Source organism: Bacillus rossius, assembly GCF_032445375.1.
Source record: "Bacillus rossius redtenbacheri isolate Brsri chromosome 9 unlocalized genomic scaffold, Brsri_v3 Brsri_v3_scf9_2, whole genome shotgun sequence".
Taxonomy (NCBI): domain Eukaryota; kingdom Metazoa; phylum Arthropoda; class Insecta; order Phasmatodea; family Bacillidae; genus Bacillus; species Bacillus rossius.
This window is the reverse complement of record NW_026962013.1, coordinates 9428624-9449739: the sequence shown is the minus strand read 5'-3', so window position 1 is coordinate 9449739 and position 21116 is coordinate 9428624. Positions and strand designations below refer to the sequence as shown.

The window sequence follows — 21116 nt, the reverse complement described above, 5'->3', positions numbered from 1 at the left end:
GCAAGGTTCTGAAGTAGCGCGCCGTCTCTCGTCAAACATAAAAGCAACTATGAGATCTGAGCGGTGACTGTAACATTATAACATTATGTGACGGAGAAATGAGTCCCCCGAGTGTTTTCAAGATTCTCTACCCGAGGCTGCATCCCTGATGATAATTTTGAAAACGCGCATTTTTAGACATTTCCACTCTAAAACAAAGGGGGGGGGGGGGGGGTTTGTCTGTAAAGTCGGTTTACGGACGATAATTTTACGTGACAACGTCATAAGAAAACATTTATGAAAAATTGCATACTTTTTAATTTTAAAATATTATTTACAGTTTTTTTTTGCAAATTTAATTTGAATAATTTGTTTACAAAAAATCACGAACAATTAGTTAAAAAGCCCCCCCCTTAACCTGTTTTGATATTATAGAAGATTTTATAGCACGGTGGTTGGCCGGTTCTTGCACGCTCGGCTCAGGCGGAACGTTGACAATAAGTCATGCTTTTTCGTGCGTGCAGCCGGCGTTCGTCGATTTTATAAGACGTTATCACGTCAAAAACACACGCAGTTTGAAGACGAAATACCATATGCCCTCGGCGTATTCTTGAATGTTTTATCCGTGAACATGCGCCGCTCTGACTGCCGGCAGCTAGGCTCGCTGCAAGCAGACGCCCGGAGCAGGCGGGGAATAAATTACCCGGCCCCCTCGCTCCCCCAGGTTGAGGGGGGGAAGGGGGAGGGCGGATAGTGTACACAAGACGCGCCGCAATTAATACCCGCGACGGGGTCGGCCAGGCAGTGCGAGTAATCCGGATAAAGAAGCGATAGCAGGAGGAGAAGAAATCGCGCCTATGCAGCGGCTAAAATATCACACTGTTTTTTGACGTGATAACGTCTAATAAATCGATGAACGCCGGCTGCACGCACGAAAGTGTCCCGTTACGCACATTGTCCCGTTACGTTGTGTCCCGTTACGCTCATTGCACGCTCTCTCTCTCTTCCACTCGATTGAAACAACCATCGATTTGACTTTTTTGAGGCACATTAAACTTGAAACACTCCCATTCGTTTCCTACTTTTCCTATCATCGTCCTATCCTTAACAGAATAACACAGATTGGAAGAAGTTCAATAGCAAAGATGTATAAAAGTTATAGTTAAAATAATATCTTCGTTAAAGTAATAAACATATTTGAATTAATGAGTGCAAATAAAAGTAAATTTATGAATTAAATTGTAGATATCATTTCACTTCTTCTTTGTATCTATACAAAATAGTGATAATTCAATAAAAATGATTCAATTTTATTCATAAAAGTATGCAATTATTTCATCAATGTTTTGTCAAGTTTTGTCAAGTTTAATGTTCCTCGAAAAAGTCAAATCGATGGTTGTTCCAATCGAGTGGAAGAGAGAGAGAGATGCGGCGCAAGCGCACAATGAGTGTAACGGGACACAGCGTAACGGGACAGATTGTCACGTCAAAAAAACACCTTTTTAAAGGTTATGTAACAAAACATTTCTGGAAATAATTTTATAAACGTAGTGACAAAAATAAATAAACGCACATTTTATAATATTTAAATTAGTCTGGCATTACGTTTACCACGTGGATACGGACCTCATGATTCAAGGTTTGAATTCCCATCACTGATGGATTTATTTCATTGCTCTTTCTAACTTAACTTAAACTAGTGTTAAAACGCGTTCTTTCACAGAAAAAAAAGATGATTATTCATGCGATTCGATTCGTAATTTTTTTTTTATGACGCGGGTTTAAATTTACGATCTGAAGTCAATTTACAAAACGAACATTTTTGAGTTTTCTTTTTCCCGAATTACCTAAACAAACTTGTCTCTTTTCAAACTTTTGTACTTACCCATTGCCTAATGTAACTATTTGAGATTCGAGACTAGGGTGTCCACCTATGGAGCCAGTACTGCGAAGCACAAGAGGGAACCAGGACGGACAGCAGACGCAGCACACGCGAGGTGACGCACGGTGACTCACGACCAGTTGTGTGTCGGAGCTGACTGCGCGGGCGAGAACACGGTCGCCCTGCTGACCACAGGCGCGGCCAACATTTTCACAGACGAGAGAGCCAAACGCCCGATCGTGCATCTTCGGTTTTTTTTTTTTTTTGTTCATTGTAAATAAATATGGCGGTGTTGATAAAAGGAAAGACCATAAACAAGGCAACGGTATTTATTTGTAATTGTTTTTAGAGGACAATACCTAATTTAAGAAACGTACTTAGTGGATTTGTATATTTTTCATACCTTATAAAATCTAGGAAGTATTTGTCTTCCACAAATCCATATTCCGTGAATGTTTATTTTGGCCAACTCATGATAACTAATGGTCAATTAGGTTAGGTTAGCTACTTTATAAATACTTTAAAACATTGTGGACGGTTGATTTGGTTAGGATAGCTACATTAAAGATTATGTGAAATCATGTAAACGGTTTCCTAGCCCTGGATAGCTACATATTAAAAAGTTATTTGCTAAGCAACCATCAAATGATTTTACAGTATTTTTAATGCAGCTATACTTACCTAATATAACCTACCATCCACAATGTTTTAAGTATGTATAATGCAGCTAACCTATCATAATCGACAGCAAAATTTAATGCCACGCCGGTTTATACAATGAGAGAGAACGGAGAAGAACAAAAAAGCGAGCATGAACTTCGGGGAACTTAGGGTGTGGCTCTCTCGTCTGTGAAATGAAGGCTTCCCCGCGGCCAAGGTCCGCAGTGGCTCTCGTTCGCTCCCAAGTTTTGAACCTCGAAGTGTAACACTAACTAATTATTTAAATAATGCGTGTTCACCAAATTCCTTAGTTCTGTGCGACACAAGCCACGAAGATTTGAATCTTAGTAGTGCAATTTCCACAATACTGGCTCAGTTCAGTTGCTAATAATGACAACACAGTCAGCGACATGTGTGTCGCAATACTGATATGTCATCATTGCCAGTGGCGAGCCGCCGGCCCGAGTGCCTGTCTGTGGCCTCGAACCAGTGGCTCGCTAAGAGTCCCAGGCCGCATTCTGCCGCCCCTTACCTCTTGTGTTGAGTCTGTGTATTTTGTTTTGGCTTTTTGGTTAATGAGTGTTGTCCTGGTGAGAGGATTAGCGTGATGCTGTGTTGTGTTGTTACGTGTGTGTGTATGAATTATGCGTGTGCGTGAGTGAATGATTTTGATTGCTTTTATGCTTGATCTATCCGGATGATGATGGTGTGTGATTTTCTATGAGTTTGTGGTATTGTCACTCTTCCAGGTTCCGCCGAGGCACCCCCCCCCCCCCCCAGATTTGTTCCACAATACTGATTTTACAAGTTATACTTCTTTAGGCTCGTTATGCAAAAAAAAAAAAAAAAAAGTCTATTTGTACGGTTCACGCGCACATTCAAAGAAATTTTCACAGGACAAAAAAAGACTACATACAAATTCGAATTTGAAATGTGCTTTTTAATCTTATACTTTAGTGATTGATATTAAAAACCTTTTTTTTTTTTGTTTTTATTTTCTGAAAGCGTGTAACATCCCGTTTAGAAAACTAACTCGCTTTCTCCGTCAGATTCTTCACTCAAATATATTTAAATATAAATGTTCTCCGTCTTTGCCAACAAAACTGCGCAGTGGAACTGCTATCCGACTAGCGAAGATCGACGTCTTGCCAGCGACCCGCCTTAGAGGCGATAGCGCACTAGGCGCACCATTGAAGTGCCGCCCGTATCGCTCCGTGGACTAATGGTGTACACAGAGCGAGTATTTTTCCCACCCAGGATTTAGTGAAGGAGGGAGATAGTACAACTATCATAGAGTTGTATGACTAAGTTTTCTTTATAATGAATATTTAAAGAAAGACAATTGACTGTCACACTAAAATCCAATGGAATAATAAAAACTTTAGGACTCCTGTCGTTACAAATATAAATTTAAACCCTTTACTTTTAAGCAAATTGTGTTATGGCTTGATTAAAACAAACTAGTCATAAATACAAATATGTGTGTGTGTTATTAAATACATGAAACACTAAGTCAAGTTTGTTTGAAGAACATGCTTGCAATAACAACACGTGGGCACACCGGCATTTACGTAATATATACTACGTACTTGGAAAAACAATTCCAGTTGCTTCCGTGTGCGAGGCATGTCGAGGAAACACATGACGACAGCCCACCGAGGATTACAATAACACTTGTGAAGTTATCTCTCCGTAAACTCGTGTGGGCAAGTTGTCTTAGCTTCCTGGGGGTGAGGGAGGGTTAACGGGAAGTCTTTTTCACAGACGAGAGAGCCACACCCGAAGTTCATGCTCGCTTTTTTTTTTCAGGTTCTATCTCATTGTATAAACCGGTGTGTCATTAAATTTTGCGGTCGATTAGGATAGGTTAGCTACATTATAAATACTTTAAAACATTGTGGGTGGTTGGTTATATTGTATGGCTACGTTAAAAATACTGTAAAAATCATTTTATGGTTGCTTAGCAAATAACTTTTTAAAATGTAGCTATCCAGCGCTAGGAAACAGTTTACATGATTTCACAGTATCTTTAATGTAGCTATCCTAACCAAATCAACCGTCCACAATGTTTTAAAGTATTTATAATGTAGCTAACCTAACCTAACCTTTTACAATGAACCAAAAAAAAAACCGAAGATGCACGATCGGGCGTTTGGCTCTCTCGTCGGTGGAAAGAAGGAAACAGGGCCGGTGCGAGGAAATGACACGTGCGCTGGAGCCGGGGAACTGCGCATGCGCGCCGGGGCCGCCAGGGGCGCGTGGCGTCGCCACACTGAGGCAGTATCGATCCGCAGCGCGCAGCTGATAAGACAGCGGAGCGCGCGGGCCACCTTGGGCGGCGCGGCGTTGCCAACCTGCCGGGCCACCCGCCAAAACACGGCCGCGCTCGCACTCGCCTGTGCCACTAGGAGAAGCCTAAGATGTACATCAAGTTCCGTCCCTGCCCGAACACGCCCGAATAATCACCTTCGGCCAACCTTGGGCATTTGTTTTATTTTTGCGCAGGAAAAATGAATTAAAATATTAAAAGTGGTCGGTTAGGTTAGCTACATTAAAACACTTTAAAACACTATGGACGGTTAGTTAGGTTAGTATAGCTGCATTAAAATAAACAAAAAAAAATATAAAGATATATAAATAAACCCGAGGTTGGCCGAAGGTGAATAATCGGGCGTGTTCGGGCAGGGACAGGACTTGATAGCATTAGGCTTCTCGTGCCACTAGCGCTGACCTGTGCACTGTTGCCAGATATAAGCCATAGAGCAGAAAAGTTTTTAGACACAACTTTGTAATGTTTCAGAAACATTGCGTTTCATTAAGTTCATTAAACATTATTGAAAAAACAAAATATGATTAATGCGTGAAATATTTAATGAGAATTTTGGAAATTAAAGTTTCTTGTTGTATTTTCGTCAAAAGAATAATATAATTTTTACTTCTCAGAAGACAGAACCGAAACTTTTCATGTTTGCCAACTTTTTTTTTTTTTTTACAATTTAGTATTATCATTTTGGCTTTGGTCGAGCACAGCAATTTTTTTTTAAAATTGAATAATTTAAATTAAAAGTGACAGGCTGCTACGAATAGTTTCTCGTGTATTTTTAGTATTGAAAATGTGTTTTCAGAATGATTAAATTGTGATGATTCTGCCAATAGACAATACTGTTGTTTAAAATAAATATCTAAAAATATGAAAATCTCTGTACTAAAACTAAGAGTGTGACGCTCTAAACATTCCTCGCATTCATTCTACAGATTTTATATATATATATATAGCTTCAGTTATAATGTAGGTATAGACGCAATTTTAACAGTTATACCTTCTAGCGAAATTTTGGCAGATTTTGCAAACACATTTAAAGTGGGTTTTACATTTACATTTTGGCAACACTTGCCTTCAGGCCCACTCGTAAACCAGGAGGCGAGGATTAAACACGACAGTTAATTAACTGTCACTTAAACTCCGTGCGAGAGAGGTATGGTTCGCCGTTTTATGTGGCACTTTCCTGTGTAAGTTGGGGTTGCGCTCAGCCTGCCAGCATTTCGGTTTGGGAGGGGGGGGGGGAGGGGCGCGCATTGTACTCCCATGCACTTGTGTGCTCACTGAAACCCTTGAGAATTGATGCAACTAAAAACAAAGTTAACTAGCGCATCCTGTTTAAGTTTAACTTACATAGTTAAAAGTGTGTTTTTAATAAGTTTCTTAGTGAGGAATGACTACGAAATCTGAAACGATACAATGTGTGCTCTGTTGCAACATAACACACATTGCCATTCAACTCTCACTTGATCGCCCAAAACAGTCACACGCGACCAGCCATAATTATCAGGAATTCCTGCATGTTTAAACATCAGATAGGATATTATTCACGAACCAAAAGCAAACCAGCAAGACAAGAGTCCGTGAGTCACAGGCAAAATCTTCAACGACAATCCGCAGATAAACCCTCACTAGAAATAATCTACCAGATAAGCATTAACGAGAGGGAGATACTTCGAATTAAAAGTGGGAGAAGAAAATATTCAATGCCTTTTTTTTTTTTTAATCACGCAGTGATGAATTTTGCTAGGGGTGTATTCTTTTCTCCCCGTCGCATCGGCTGCCACAGAATTCCTTCCCCTAAGGAGAAACTTACCCGTAATTCAGATCTTTCCCCAGCAGTGTTTCGGGTATCGCCTCCTCCCTCCCTCCCCACCCTTCCCCCCCCCCCCCCGGCCCCCCAAGGAAAAAAAACCAACAACCTCTTGCAAGGATGGAAAAGAAGAGAGAGAGGGGGGGGGGGGAGAGAAACTGCCTGAATTCATCACTGCAACATCTTCATCCCCTTTCCAGCCTCTTTAACCGTATTTACAGAGGGCTGCAGAAAATAACGACGCCTCCTTGTAAATCGACGACGTTAAAGTCACAATACTACGAAACGCAACAACTTTATAGTTGTGTTCATAGTCCCGCCTGAGACATGTGTGTGTTGCGGACAGTCGTTCGTCAATAATTAGGGACACCTGTATTTCGCGAATACATTTCGTGTCAAGGTATTTCACAAAATACTGTAGCTTTTTCTAAGAGTCATGGCAAATTGTGATGGTGCAGCAGTACGGTGACCACATTCTCATTGGCCCCGTCAAGAGCGGGACGACACTTCTCACCGACCTCAGCCAATAACCACAGGAGAAAAGCTACAGTATTTTGTTAAATACCTTGACACGAAATGTATTCGCGAAATACAGGTGTCCCTATCAATGATTATCCCTTGAAGAGGAGAGTTGAAATCAAGTAAAGCATTTCTCTGCCGAGGCCCTACAGTTACTACGCTGCTGCTACAGTTACGAGTCATCTGTCAAGACATGTGTGTCCCCCGGTCATGCAGCATCAGAGGTTCCAAACACTGCTAAGAATGTTAACCTGCAATTTACGAACGAAATACATATCGGGGGAAGTCAAAATACTGCTTAGTTTCTAGGAAGATTCAGTTACTTCAAATTCTGAAGATCACTTAGTTCGTTTGAGTTAAATTCTTCGTTGATAAAGTCCGTAAATTGACTGTAATCCCTAACAGTGAAGGACTGCGGGAACTGGGAAGTAGCGCCTTCGACTAAACATTTAAGTTACGGCAAGAAACGTATAATTTATTTATCCACGAATTTCAATGATTAAATGCATGAATTGTAACGAAATAAATCAAAGGAAAGGACTGAAATGTGTGGAAATGTTATCTACTTGAACATATTAATGTAAAATAACCGAAATAATCTGAAACGATACAAATGGAAATGAAATAAATCCACATATACCGAAACTACGGTACTACGTACACGTGATAGAAGTGAAACTACTTTGACAACTCTACCGCGAACCCGAATACATTCAATATAAAAACTTAAGCTATTATAACATAACAGCGAAGATTATACTCACTTTCCAGTTGTCAGCCAGACCTTCAGACGAATCTGAAACAAAGGAAAACAATTCTTTTTCACTACATGGGCAGAAATTATGTACATAGGTTCCTTGCACACTTGCCGTTTTCCACAACACTGGTTCTCAAGAGGGCATCGAATGGGTGTTAGTTCACAAATACGCATACTTGCAAAGTTACAACTGCAAACACAGGTACAGTTCATACATAAACACAAAAAAATTGGTTGTCTGTAAAGTCGGTTTACGGACTAAAGTTTAACGTGACAACGTCATAACAAAACATTGATGAAATGATTGCATACTTTTATGAATAAAATTGAATCATTTTTATTTTAATAATAAAAGAATAAATACTTGAAATTATACTAGTAATCAGATTTTTAAAATGCAAGAATAATTAACCTTTATTTGCGAAAGTGTTGTTGTAATAAGCAATGAAAACCACATTAACTTTTCACTTCACTTTATAAACAGTCGAGTGGAAGAGAGATAGATGCGGCGCAAGCGTACAATGAGCGCAACGGGACACAGCGTAACGGAACAATATGCGTAACGGGACACTTTTTCGTGCGTGCATCCGGCGTTCATCGATTTATTAGACGTTGTCACGTCAAAACACGTCATAAGGCGTTACGAGGCAAAAAGCAGCGATGAGGATGCGACAGATAACATCTTCATCGCCAGCCACGGCTCCGTCTCACCCAATCGATCGTTTTATTTTATTGTCATTATTATTTACTGGTGGCTTTTCCCGTAAAGTTATAGATATAATTCCCCTTGCATTTACTCACCAGATATTTACTAAACATTATTTTCGAGCTGTTAAAAGGTCACGCAATCATGTACTCTCATACTTGCAGAATTTTACACCGATGTAAGACAATATTTAGTAAATGTCTTTTACGAATATTTGAGACGAAACACAAACTGCGAGAAAGGTACAGGAATAATTTACACGAAAAGCCCTGGAATATAAATCTGTACCTCGGAGGCATAAGACCTGTCACAAAAACCATATATTTCGGAGAGCAGTTTGAAGTATCTTAAAAAGGGTGTATATACTCAACTATTTTCCACCCAACAATAAGATAATTTTTGACATGCAGATAGTTAAGTTTGGTATGCCAATAGAAAGAAGGTCAAACGGTGGTCAAGTTTATAGTTAGAAGTGCATTTTGCTCGAAAGTAGGCGTGTCCTGTGTCTCAGGAGGTACGTAAATAATGAGAATAAGATTAAACGTCCAACTACGTGTGAGAGACAGAGCGGAGGGTGCTCACTGCTGGTCCAGTTGTCTCGTCTACAGGAAGTTAAAGGTTGTGAGTGGCGAAATGTTAAAACATATATTTCTGTCCTTTTCTAACGCACGAGGACTTCTGAAAAGATCTCAAAAATTTCTTGAATGGTCTAGAAAGTTCCAAAATGTGTAAAACGGTTATAATTGATCTGGAATGTTCTAGAAATATCTGGAACGATCTAGAATGAGTGCAAACTATTATAATCGATATAGTATGTTTGAGAAAGTTCTACAAATTTCTGTTCACAATGCAGGGGAACTGGCCTCTCGCAAGGACCCAGAGTGGTCTCAGGGAACAGGGAACAGGGAACAAGGAACAGGGAACAGGGAACAGGGAACAGGTAACAGGTAACAGGGAACAGAGGCGGGCCGAGAGCAGGATGGCCGGGCCAAGAAGGAAGTGGGGCTTCGAGACGCTTGATCACCGACACGTTGCTCACAAATCACAGTCGTGCTGGGATGCTGGATGCGAACCCTCGACGTCTCTAGGTCAACCAACTAGAAAGCTGCTGGCTACACTGAGCAACTACAGCGTGCCTCGTCCTTTAAATGGGCATTTACTCTCTCTCTTTCCAATGCACGATATCTATTAGCGTTGTTCTTGTATCGACGTGCTCTGTCGCCAGATGCACCCAAGAGCACAAAACAATTAAGACGCAAATTTAAATTATAATTTCTTTATACTGTACTCCAAATATCTTATTTTTTAAAGTAAAATTTGGAATGATAATTTTAGAAGATTATTTCCTTGTTGTAATTCATTAAGAGCATCATCTGATGATATTCCATTTTTTTTCCGCTAAGGAAACGTAACTTAAAACAGTTTATTTTGTACGATTTTAATATTTAAAATATCAGCTCTTTTTTTGGCCACGGCACATATTTTCATTCAGGATGTATAAAACAGTACTGATGTTTGTCAAAAGAAGCCATTTTGAGAAAAATCTACAACTCGTAAATTTAAAGAAATATTAAAACTTATTCTAGTTATCGACGGTAAACCAAATGAGAATCTGAATGTCAACAAGCCACGTAGCACGAGTCACCACAGCGCCGCGTGGCGGGCCGCGAGAGGAAACAATAAACCTGCTCAGTCGCGCGGCGACTAAAAGCGCCGACAGATAGCAGCACGACCGCCGCTACAGCCGGCGGGCCGTTATTTACATCGATAACGGGCGCCCGCGGCCGATACCTACAATTTTTTTTTATCAGATTTGATTACACAGTCCAGTTCATTCGAACGCTAGGACTGACACGAACGTTCGTTAAAGAGGACGGGGGCCAATTATTCTAAATCCGTTTAAGACCTGGTGCTCGTTGCTGAAGGTAGTGAGTGGCTCCAGATCAAGCCGAGGTGTGATTCTGCGCAGGTTTGCCGTCGCCTTCCGCCCCTACGGAGGTGAAGAGACAGCCATGGAGCTGGCGGGCTGGTTACTAACACCTCGCAGAGACGCGCCCTACCGAAACCCGCAACACACTTCACGATCACGAACCAACACGATCCGCCAGACTTGCGAGCCACGGCATCAATGACGTCAGAGAGCAAGCAACCACTGAATAGCGTAAGTATTGTTAAATAAACTACTGCACCAGCAGAACATTACTATTTGTTTCCATTTCAACTTAAATATATATATATATATATTATATATATATATCTTTTTTAGTTATTTGTTTTCTTGTTTAAATTATTTAAACTAAAAATGCAGTTCAATATTTTGTGTCGTCAATGTTGCTCAACGTGTGCATTGCTATAGCAAACAAACTTCAGAATAACATAAAAACTAAACCAATAACAGTTCCTAACCTAAATAATTGTTAACGTTAAACTTCAGTTTAAATAAGTTTGGCTTCCCCATCACATTAAACTATGTTAATAGAAAATGGTGCCAAAAAATGTTCACACTGATTCATTATTAGAGTTTAATTTCAACACTAAGTTTTTTACCCGCTAAACATCAACACGTTGAATATAACGTAGCCCCTGTGCAATAAAAACCATCCGAAATCCACCCTCCCCCCCCCCCAACAATGCTCTAGCTGTATGTTAATTATGTTTGGAAATGACCCCGAAATATTTATTTCGTATTTCCATTAAATAGCTGCAATTCGCCTCAAAATTCGAAAAAAAAAAAAAAAAAAAAAAATACAAGCCATGCATTTATATTCAAGGCAAATAATTTAAATTTCAGCGTTATTTTATTAGTTACAAAATCACTTCCCCGCCTTTATTCAATTACAACTCCAAATTTACACTAAAAAAAAAGTCTGCCGCGTTCCACCCATTTCGTTTTATAAAGTTTAGTCCCCTGGACACCCTCCTTCGGGAGCCATACATCTCCCGAACTTGGAACCGCTGAACTTAAGTAAAGTGTGCCAAAAAGGGAACGGATTACTTTCCCAGTTCATTTTACTTTCAAAAGTTGCAGCTAATCTTAAGTCATTTTACTTTTTTTTTTAAATTGAAAACTCTTTGAAACGGCAGTCTTGGTTTTTTCATGGTGATGCCCAGACTGCACATTTTAAGCACCCTGATTCTTTGCAAATATTCAGTATACGTGAAAATATTGGAGCGTATCAAAATTTACCATAGTTGCTCGCCTCAGGTTCTAACGCTGCAGCGATTACAAAAAAATCAATATTTAATTGGCTATAACGGAATCGATGACTACTATTAATGATTACATGCTATAAAAAATTAGTTCTGGTTGATTACGCGGGTATACCGGTGGGGATTTGCAGAATGTGAGAGGCTCAGATAGGCGCCAGGTGGTGGTGTTGCTGAGATGGGTTGCCCAGCCTCTCAGCACAGCCCTTCAATGCGCTAGATCAGAGATGGCCAACTGGCGGCCCGCGGGCCAGATCCGGCCCGTGGTAACGTTTTATGTGGCCCGCAAAAACTATCCGTCGAGACGAAAACACATTATGCAACGGCTGTAAAATAGCTGGAAAATTTCAAAAATAGATGTGGATTTTAAGTCGTTGGTGAACAGTGTCCAAAAGCAACAGTGCTCTCACTAAGTACTAGAAAAAAAAGAAAAGTTAAGTGCATTTACAAAAGGTGTCTGTTTTTTTAAGAAATTCTTAGAATTATTTTTCTCTATTTAGTCAATTGTAATAGAGTTCATAAGTAAAAGTAAACAGAACATACAAAACATGTGTTGTTTTAGAATTCCGTAAAATTGTAATCAATTTATATCAGTGCGTGGTTTGGCCCTTGAGTGTACTTTGAAGTGCTATGTGGCCCCTGAAGTCAACGAAGTTGGCCATCACTGCGCTAGATCGCTGAAAAGGCAAGGACGCGGGTGGTGCCGATGCTGGGATGGCTAGCCCCAGCCTCTCCGACGCCTCTGGACCAGGGTGTCCACAGTTAGTACTTTCCTACTAGATCTAGTACTTTATTAGTGGTCTAGTACACATCTAGTACATTTGTCTTTAATATAATCATATTATAGTAACTTTAATATGTTTTATTATTACGCGTAATTGTGTTTAAAAACTATGGAATGTATGTGTGTGTGGTGTGATATTTATGTTCGAGAATTGCAATGTCATAATAACTTCCTAAATTGTTAAAAACCATAACAAATTATAATTTAGTACTTTTTCTTTTCAAATCTAGTACTGTTTTCGCGCCTAAGTTGGTACGAAATATATATATATTTTTTTTCCTTTTGGACACCCTGACTCTGGACCGCGCTGAACGGCGTATCCTCTTCCCTCGCCACATGGGGCCGGTCCCGCCCCACCGGGGAGTACACGCCAGCCAGCGAGGGAATGGGAACTTGCTCGTTATAAACGATGCATAGCGAAAGCTTTGATAAGAGGAACACGCAAGTAAATTGTGCAACGCTAGTCTGAACTTCGACAAATCTTTTAAAATAAAGACATTAAATAACTGTGCCTGACAGTGCAGGATAAGTGTTCAGTCAGTATCCAACGGCATTACGAAAGCTATTCCCGTGGGTTGAATTTACCAGAAAGAGTTAGTCGGACTGCAGTACGTCGGAACGAGTTGCCGCGCTGAGCGCCGGGCAGTGGTGCCAAGCCCGCCGAGCACCCCACCACTATCTCGGGGCATCATCTGCGCCGATGTCGATATGGGCGAGGCGGGAGATAAGCTGTGCCCGGGCCGAACATGAAGCAACAACAGAAGAGAATAGAGATGATGTTCATGTGCATGCGCCCACGCGTAAACCGGAACGAAAATAGCGCGCCTCCTAGCGAGGTGTCTGCGCAGAGACAGGGAGGAGGGGAGGGGAGGGGCGAGTCAGGACGAACAGAAAGAACAAAGCAAAGAGAGGGGAAACTGGGCGAGATAGCGGCCGTGTGACGTCACCCCGCCGCGCGGCCTTGGAGGCAGCCGAGGACCGCATCGGCCCCGCAGATTCGCGGTTTCCGGTCGGCGAGCACACTTCGGTCATCAGTTGGAGGGGGGAGGGTAAGACAGGAACCGCTCGCACAGTCATCTAATAACGTCCCGGATCTCTTGGCACATCACTAACGTTGATTCAATTCTTAACCAGTGGCGTCTCGTCAGGGCAAGCAAGGCAAGCAGTGCTTGCCCAGGCAGTTTCCAGACATTGTATTTTTTAAATAAATATTTTATTCAGAATAGTATTTTACTTTGGCTCGTGCAGTTAGGTGTATGTATTTTTTACACTATCTTATTGGGACCCAATGCTGTGCGCTATAAAAAAAGAACTTGACACATGCTGTTTTAGAAGCGTTGCTAGGTTTAGAAGCGCTGGTAGGATCGCTTTCAGCAGGAAGGCTGCCGCAGTAGTTTCCTTTCGGAAGGGGGGTGGCATGGTACAAAGGTCCAGGGAGGGGATTGGCTGGAAAAATACGTGGTAGAAGCTACGAAGGTAACGCTTTCTTGCCGAACTGGAGCGAACATGGCCGAAGCAGACGGTGGAATTCTTCCGCCGACTGCTTCGGCTATGTCCGGTACAGTTCGGCACGGCAGGTGGCGATGTCGCGTTTCAGTCGGCGGTCGTCTCTCGGGGCGCGCGCATCTCTCCCGCGGGCTGTTGGCTGGCAGTGCGTGGGGGATTTGTGGGCGTACGATGATACTACACTCCCACTTAGTATATAAATAATGTAGAGTAGGTATTTTACTATCAGAATAATGTAAGTCAATCATTATTTTTCAAATATAATGTATTTAAAAAAATGTCAATTTTTCTACCTGTGGAATAGTCAATGTTCAGTTAAGAAAACTACTTAAATAGCACCATTGTGTACCTTGAAATCCATATTTTCCCGGCGGAGGGCCCCTAGACACCCCCCCCCCCAACCTCATCATGTTTTGGTGTGAACGGAGTTATTGCTTCCCCTCATGTAAACCTCACGCCTCGCCACTGTTCTTAACGCTTGCATGCCAGCCGAGAGGGTTCCGACTGCACGTAAGCCTGTTCGCTCTCTGATTGGTAGAGAGCTAAGGCAACGCTTCGGGAGGTATTCGTGACCATGCTCTCGCAATACCTCGCGGCCGTGGGGGCGCGTCATTTTGCCTAAAATTCATTTTGCCTAAAATTCATTTTGCCTAATATTCATTTTGCCTAATATTCATTTTGCCTAATATTCATTTTGCCTAAAATTCATTTTGCCTAAAATTCATTTTGCCTAAAAGTCATTTTGCCTAAAGTCGTTTTGCCTAAAGTCGTTTTGCCTAAAGTCGTTTTGCCTAAAGTCGTTTTGCCTAAAGTCGTTTTGCCTAAAGTCATTTTGCCTAAAGAACATTTTAGGCTAAATGACTTTAGGCAAAACGACGTGTACTCGCGGCCGTAACACATTTACGTCCCTTCCTACCACATTTTGCACTCTTTACATCGCATTTACTTCCCGGCAGCGAACAAGCTCAGCGACCAAGATCTCAAAACGACGCAACCACTCAAAGGCTTTCGACAAAAGCTTATTTCAGAAGAGAGTTTTATTGGCATTAATCTCCGAAAATTTAAATTTGTACTCTATGGTTTTTCAACAATAGTTCATTCCATTTCCTCCCTAAAAAGTGCTTATTTTACATGCAATGTCGGTTAAACAACATGAACTATATGGTGTTAGTACGCCAGTGTTAAGAGAACAATTGCAAAGATCTTGTCCGCAAGATGTCGAAAGTGGAGGGTGAAGGTACCCAAATATCCTTCCTCTGGAAAGGTCTCCTATTGGGCCAAGTGTTGAAGTGTCGAAAGAGCAAGAACGCAAACACGTAATTAAAACACGAGAACAAACAAGGTGCATTAATTTTTTTAAGACAAAACCATTACAAATCCTAACAAATTAAAAACGCATATCTTCGTGAAAATCTTTTCTCTCATACAGCTACACTTCTAAACTATTATTTGTTACAGAGACTTGTGAAATTAGAAATAATCAGAATACAAATAACAATCGCCTACCACTGCACTCAAAACCCCGAAAGAAAAAAATGTGATTAAAACTAGAAAAAATTTTTTTTATAAGATTACGGACTAATTCTAGTTACTACTATGTTGTATTCAAGAGTGCACCGCCTATACTATACTTATACACTATAATTGCCAGCCTTGATAGTGCCTTTGGATCCATAGTCCAAGCTAGGCCTAGTTTGGTTTTCAAATCGTCTCAATATTTACCGTACCTCGATATTCTTAAGTATCGACCTACGATTATGTTGGATTAAGATTTTATAGATATAAAGAATGAAAAAAATAAATTGATATGTAAAATTTGCTTTATTTAATTTGTTTGTTTTCTAGAGGAAATGTTTTTATTATATTTCAAAAGCGTATTCAAAAATACATTTCTAGAATTTTCCGTTAAAGAAAAGTCATGGCGGAACATGCGCCACTTCATCCAGATAAAAATCTAAATTTAAATGTCTACACTACATTCACGTTTCAGTTGGAAAATTTTTGAGCAGTGCTGCAAGGAACATTCAAACTTTGACTGTTGAATATCATGACGCAATAAACGAACCATTCACGAGTTCACACAGCAAGTGCCAAGAATGATTGTTTTTTTTTTTTAATCGTTCCGCTGTCAAATACTGAACAGAATGCTGTGCATACATAATCAACGTGGAGTGTCTGTAGCAGCGCGTGTTTATACATGATGACCTTGGCTTCATCTCGCAAGGATGATTGGTCCATGGCGTGCGATTCGCTGCCGAATGGAAGCGGGTTCCACTAAACAACACGAGCAAGCTACCTTTCGACCGAAAATTTTAACGGTGGTTGTTGCATTGAATGTATACACAATAAAAACCAGCTTATTTCAAACATTTGTAATTTACATAATTTTCTGTTACTATTATTGATATAAATAGCCATACTCAACTTTTAGTTTTAAAATTAATTTCCATTTAAAAATACAGAATTAGCTACAAAAGTCTGTAAAATGGTAAGTAAGTTCAATATTTTGTCCACAACTTAACCGCAGCTGGGTGGATTAACAATTTTAACGCTAGACCGACAGAGGTTTCCCCACTAATTTCCCATCTCTACAATATCTTGTTACCCGCGAAAACAGAGTAGACTTAATGCTGACGTGGAGAGCTGACTGATGATGGTTTACATCCATCCAAACACCGACATGACACTTAAAACCAAGTTTAATCTTGGAGGTTGAATCAAAATGACGTACGACGAAAGGAAAAAAAAACACTTCAGGACTTAAAAAAAAAACATTAAGTACTAATCATTTTCTCTTGAGTCCATAACGTTTAAAAAAAGAAAATTTACATCCAGAAGCACTCGACAAAAGTTTAGTATCAGGAGTTTGCTTAAAAAATTTTTATGCATCCAATTTTTAGAGACTAGCAGCATTGGGAGAGAAATAAAAGAGCGCGTTTCAATAAAGAACTCGCTCCATCGCGCGAACAATCTATTTCCTCCCTGCTCCCACTCTAAGCAGCCCGATTGCGTGACGCTTATCTGAAATTAAGTTTTCAAGGCTGGCGGGAGTAACTACCGAAGGGGGGGGGGGGGGGGAAACGCAGTGAAGAACTTAAATTTCCCTTTGCAGCATAGCCGAGTCCTTAATGCTATGAAATCCTTCTTAATCAAACAGTAGTTCTCCCCCCCCCCCCCCCCCCCCACCCCCAGCAAAAAACACAGCGCAGATACCTAGCTCTCCAAGAGAACATTTTCTTTTTCTTCCAAAGCCGCAGGTCATTGTTTTTGCAGCACTAAAAACAATTCTCTACTGAAACATCCATGCCACGTATAGCACGGGTTGGAATGCAAAGACCGCCAGCCAGAGACACACTAGCCAGTCACTCGACAACGTGAGCGGACATTCGAAAGGACAGTCACATACTTGATTTTTTTTTTTTGTGTGTGTGGCAGATGTTTTATCTTTCGTGCGCATATATTTTCGTGGTTAATGTTGCTAGATAAAAAAAAAAACGCCTCCATCCGTCAACGCCACGCATCCCAGCCAAGCTAATTACAATTTGACTTCATCCGTCCGACAGAGTATTTCCCAAATAAGCTGCTGCTAACAATCCATATATATATATATATATATATATATATATATATATATATATATATATATATATATATATCCCACACGAGTCTCAAGAAAGAGATTATCCAGTACGGAACTGTCGCAGACATGGCGGTGACGTGTCTCCTCACTTGCTCTGTAGGCCCCCAACATAGGCTCGCAATTCGCCAATACAAACGGTCCCAATCGGCTCGTGTGAGAGATATTCCGCGCGGTACTCTTTGACACGCGCTCCTGTTATTAAATGCAAAGACGTTGACGCTGGTCGCTCAGTGTCGGCGCCACGGCCCGTGCAACACGGAGTCGAGCACGGAGTGAAGCGGCGATCTCGACGAGCGCTTCATTGTTCAAACAGCGCCGGGGTGACGGCGTGACTGCGTGTTAGGGGAGGAGGGTGGCTTGGAGGTGGGAGGAGGGGCGAGAGTGTAGTCCCCAGAGGGGCCGCGGCGAGCAGGGGAATGCTGCAGTCTCCCCGGCACCAGCCCCCCACTGTAAACTCCGCACCCTTCCCGGTACGACAGGTTGGTTTCCCGGGCGCCGCGCGGGGGTGTACAAACAGGCGGGCTCCCACTTCCACACACACGCACACACACTCACACACTTCGTGAGACTACGCACAGTCCGGCAGCTGCGTCGGAGACAACGAAAACGTTAGCGCAGCTTTTCAATTTAAACAATGCTCTAATACTAGTCAAACTATTAACACTTGTCATGCGAGTTTAAATAGACATTTAACAATAATAAACCCGCGAATGATCACGAGAACTCGAGGTAAAGTAATGCCTTTAAAAGAAAATTTAAACTGTAACCAATTTAAAGTATATAACATGTCCTAAATTAGAACTTTAATATACCTAGCTAATATCGATTACGAGAGGAAAAAACACGACGTACAGTACTCTCCAGAGAAATGATAATACTTAACCTCGGTAACGTAGCAAATTCCTGTGTCCTCATGTTGCAAAAACACTTACAATACTAAACCTGTACACTAAATTTAACGTAGAATTCTTTTAAATAATGCCGAGCGTGATAAATATACGCAAATTGTGTTTTCGACTATACATTTCTGAAAGTAAATCACACGTAAGTTTCCGCACCCGCCGCTAGAATTCGTTGCCGAAGCAGCTATGTCGACTATCGAATAATTTCAATAGCAAACAGAAAATTTAACTACATAATGAAACGACTGATAAAATAAAGAAACCAAGAAAAGTTTGAAAATATACTAATCCCCAGATTAGGACCCAGTTTTAAACAAGGAGTTTAATGAATTTTAACAACATGTACGGTATTTTAATAAAACAGTTTATAGTAAAGAATTTCCGATGGCTTTATAAACTTTGGTTCGCGCCATCCGCCACAGATAGCAGCACCGTGGTTATTCATTTCTGTTCCATGCGACTCCAGTTCCACCATTCACGAAATTACTCCTACCAAATGCCGCGTCCCGAAAGCTAACATGTTACACACACACATATATACTATATATATATACAATATATATGACGTGACAACGTCTAATAAATCGATGAACGCACGAAAAAGGATGGCTCATTGTCCCGTTACGCTCATTGTACGCTTGCGCCGCATCTATCTCTCTTCCACTAGATTGGAACACCATCGATTTGACTTTTTCGAGGCACATTAAACTTGAAACACTCCCATTCGTTTCCTACTTTTCCTATCATCGTCCTATCCTTAACAGAATAACACAGATTGGAAGATGTTAAATAGCAAACATGTATAAACGTTATAGTTAACATAATCTGTTCGTAAAGTAATAAACATATTTGAATTAATGAGTGCAAATAAAAGTAAAATTATCAATTAAATTGTAGATTTCATTTCACTCCTTTGTATCCATACAAAATAGTGATAATTCAATAAAAATGATTCAATTTTATTCATAAAAGTATGCAATCATTTCATCGATGTTTTGTTATGACGTTGTCACGTTAAACTATCGTCCGTAAACCGACATTACAGACAACCAACTTTTTTTTAATAAATGTTTGCCAACCTTCCACTTACGCCTGCACTTGTTCCGAGGCTGTCCACCGAGGTGACCTGGGTTCGACTCGAGCAAGTGGGAAACGTGGCGGACGTCACTTAAGTGTTTCCGCGAGGTAACTCCGATCCCCCACCATTCCTACAGCCTCGATCACAGAAGGCGTTCACAAACTCCTCGCCTGCGAACCCACTCGCGAATTAACTGGCTTAAAAATCACGCTAATGCACTAACTCGCCGCCCGCATTTCTTGCCGTTATGTGCTATGTTTTGATTGGTCGCTGAAGTATCGATAGTAAACGGACGAATAACGAAATTATGAACAGTATTTCATTTAAATTAAAATTAATATATATATATATAAATAAAACATATTGTTACGAGTATAATGTAAGGTTCGTAAGGAATAACCCAATTAGGTTTTATTACCATTTCATTAATTACTAATATATACATTACTAATAAACGATTGTGCTTAAACATTTCTTTTCATCAATCACTCTCACTTAAAAATGTTTATTCGCAAGTCACTCAATGTCTGTCGAATTGCACAGTTCGCACTCCTCGCTGGAGCTGGGCTCGACAGTGGTTCGCCCCTCACCTCGCGCCTGTCCACACACAGTCTCGCGCCACTCGGTCGCACTCTCATAGTCCCGTCGCTCCTCGTCGCGCCACTCTCGACGAAGGTCTCTCGCCCTCTTCGCCGATGTCGCACTTTTCATCCCTCGCGGAACTCTACGAACTCTCGGAACTCCCGCGGAGGCCGGCGTCGACGCTTATATACCCGTTGCGTCCTTCTCGAAGGGACGAGATCAGCTGTGACGTGTCGCGTCATACCGGATCAAACCCACGCCCGAAACACCCAGAACAGCGGCGCTTATTCACGCCACTCCTCGCGGCGGCCTCTGTGAGCCGAGGCGGGACGATGCGCAGGGAGCGGAGGGGGTTGATAACAAGGACCCTTGTAATCCGGCCAGGCACGCGTGGCATACCTTACGTCAATAGACGGCGCATGGCGGTCATTTGCCGTGGCCGGCCAGCTCCAAACCTGGCGCGTGTCGCGGTCCTGTCTGCGTTCGTAACAATATATAAAGAAACATTTTTTAAAGAAATAATAAAAACTCACGGCAAACCTCACCGCCCTTGTTAATCGACACACCTAATCTCGCAACCGTCCTAGTTTCTTTACACCTAGCTAATGAACACGCCCAATGTAATTAACGCTTTAGTCTCGACGCCTGTTCATTACTCTTAGATGCCCTTACAAAGTAGTATTTCCCGAACTTCCGACTACCAACTATCCACGGTAGTTATCTTCACAGGTTAGCCTCGGGAGGTCGCCTCGCTCGAACGAACCCAGATGTATTATTTACA

General features: G+C 41.3%; 1 protein-coding gene across 1 annotated transcript in view; it reads right to left on the bottom strand.

Moving 5' to 3' along the window:
* Nucleotides 1-21116, bottom strand: part of LOC134543336 (uncharacterized) — a 283249-nt gene that overhangs the window by 53069 nt on the left and 209064 nt on the right. Inside the window, exon 4 of the mRNA XM_063388292.1 lies at nt 7938-7969. The gene's annotated coding sequence lies outside the window, so the exon portion shown is untranslated. The remainder of the gene's footprint in view (nt 1-7937; nt 7970-21116) is intronic.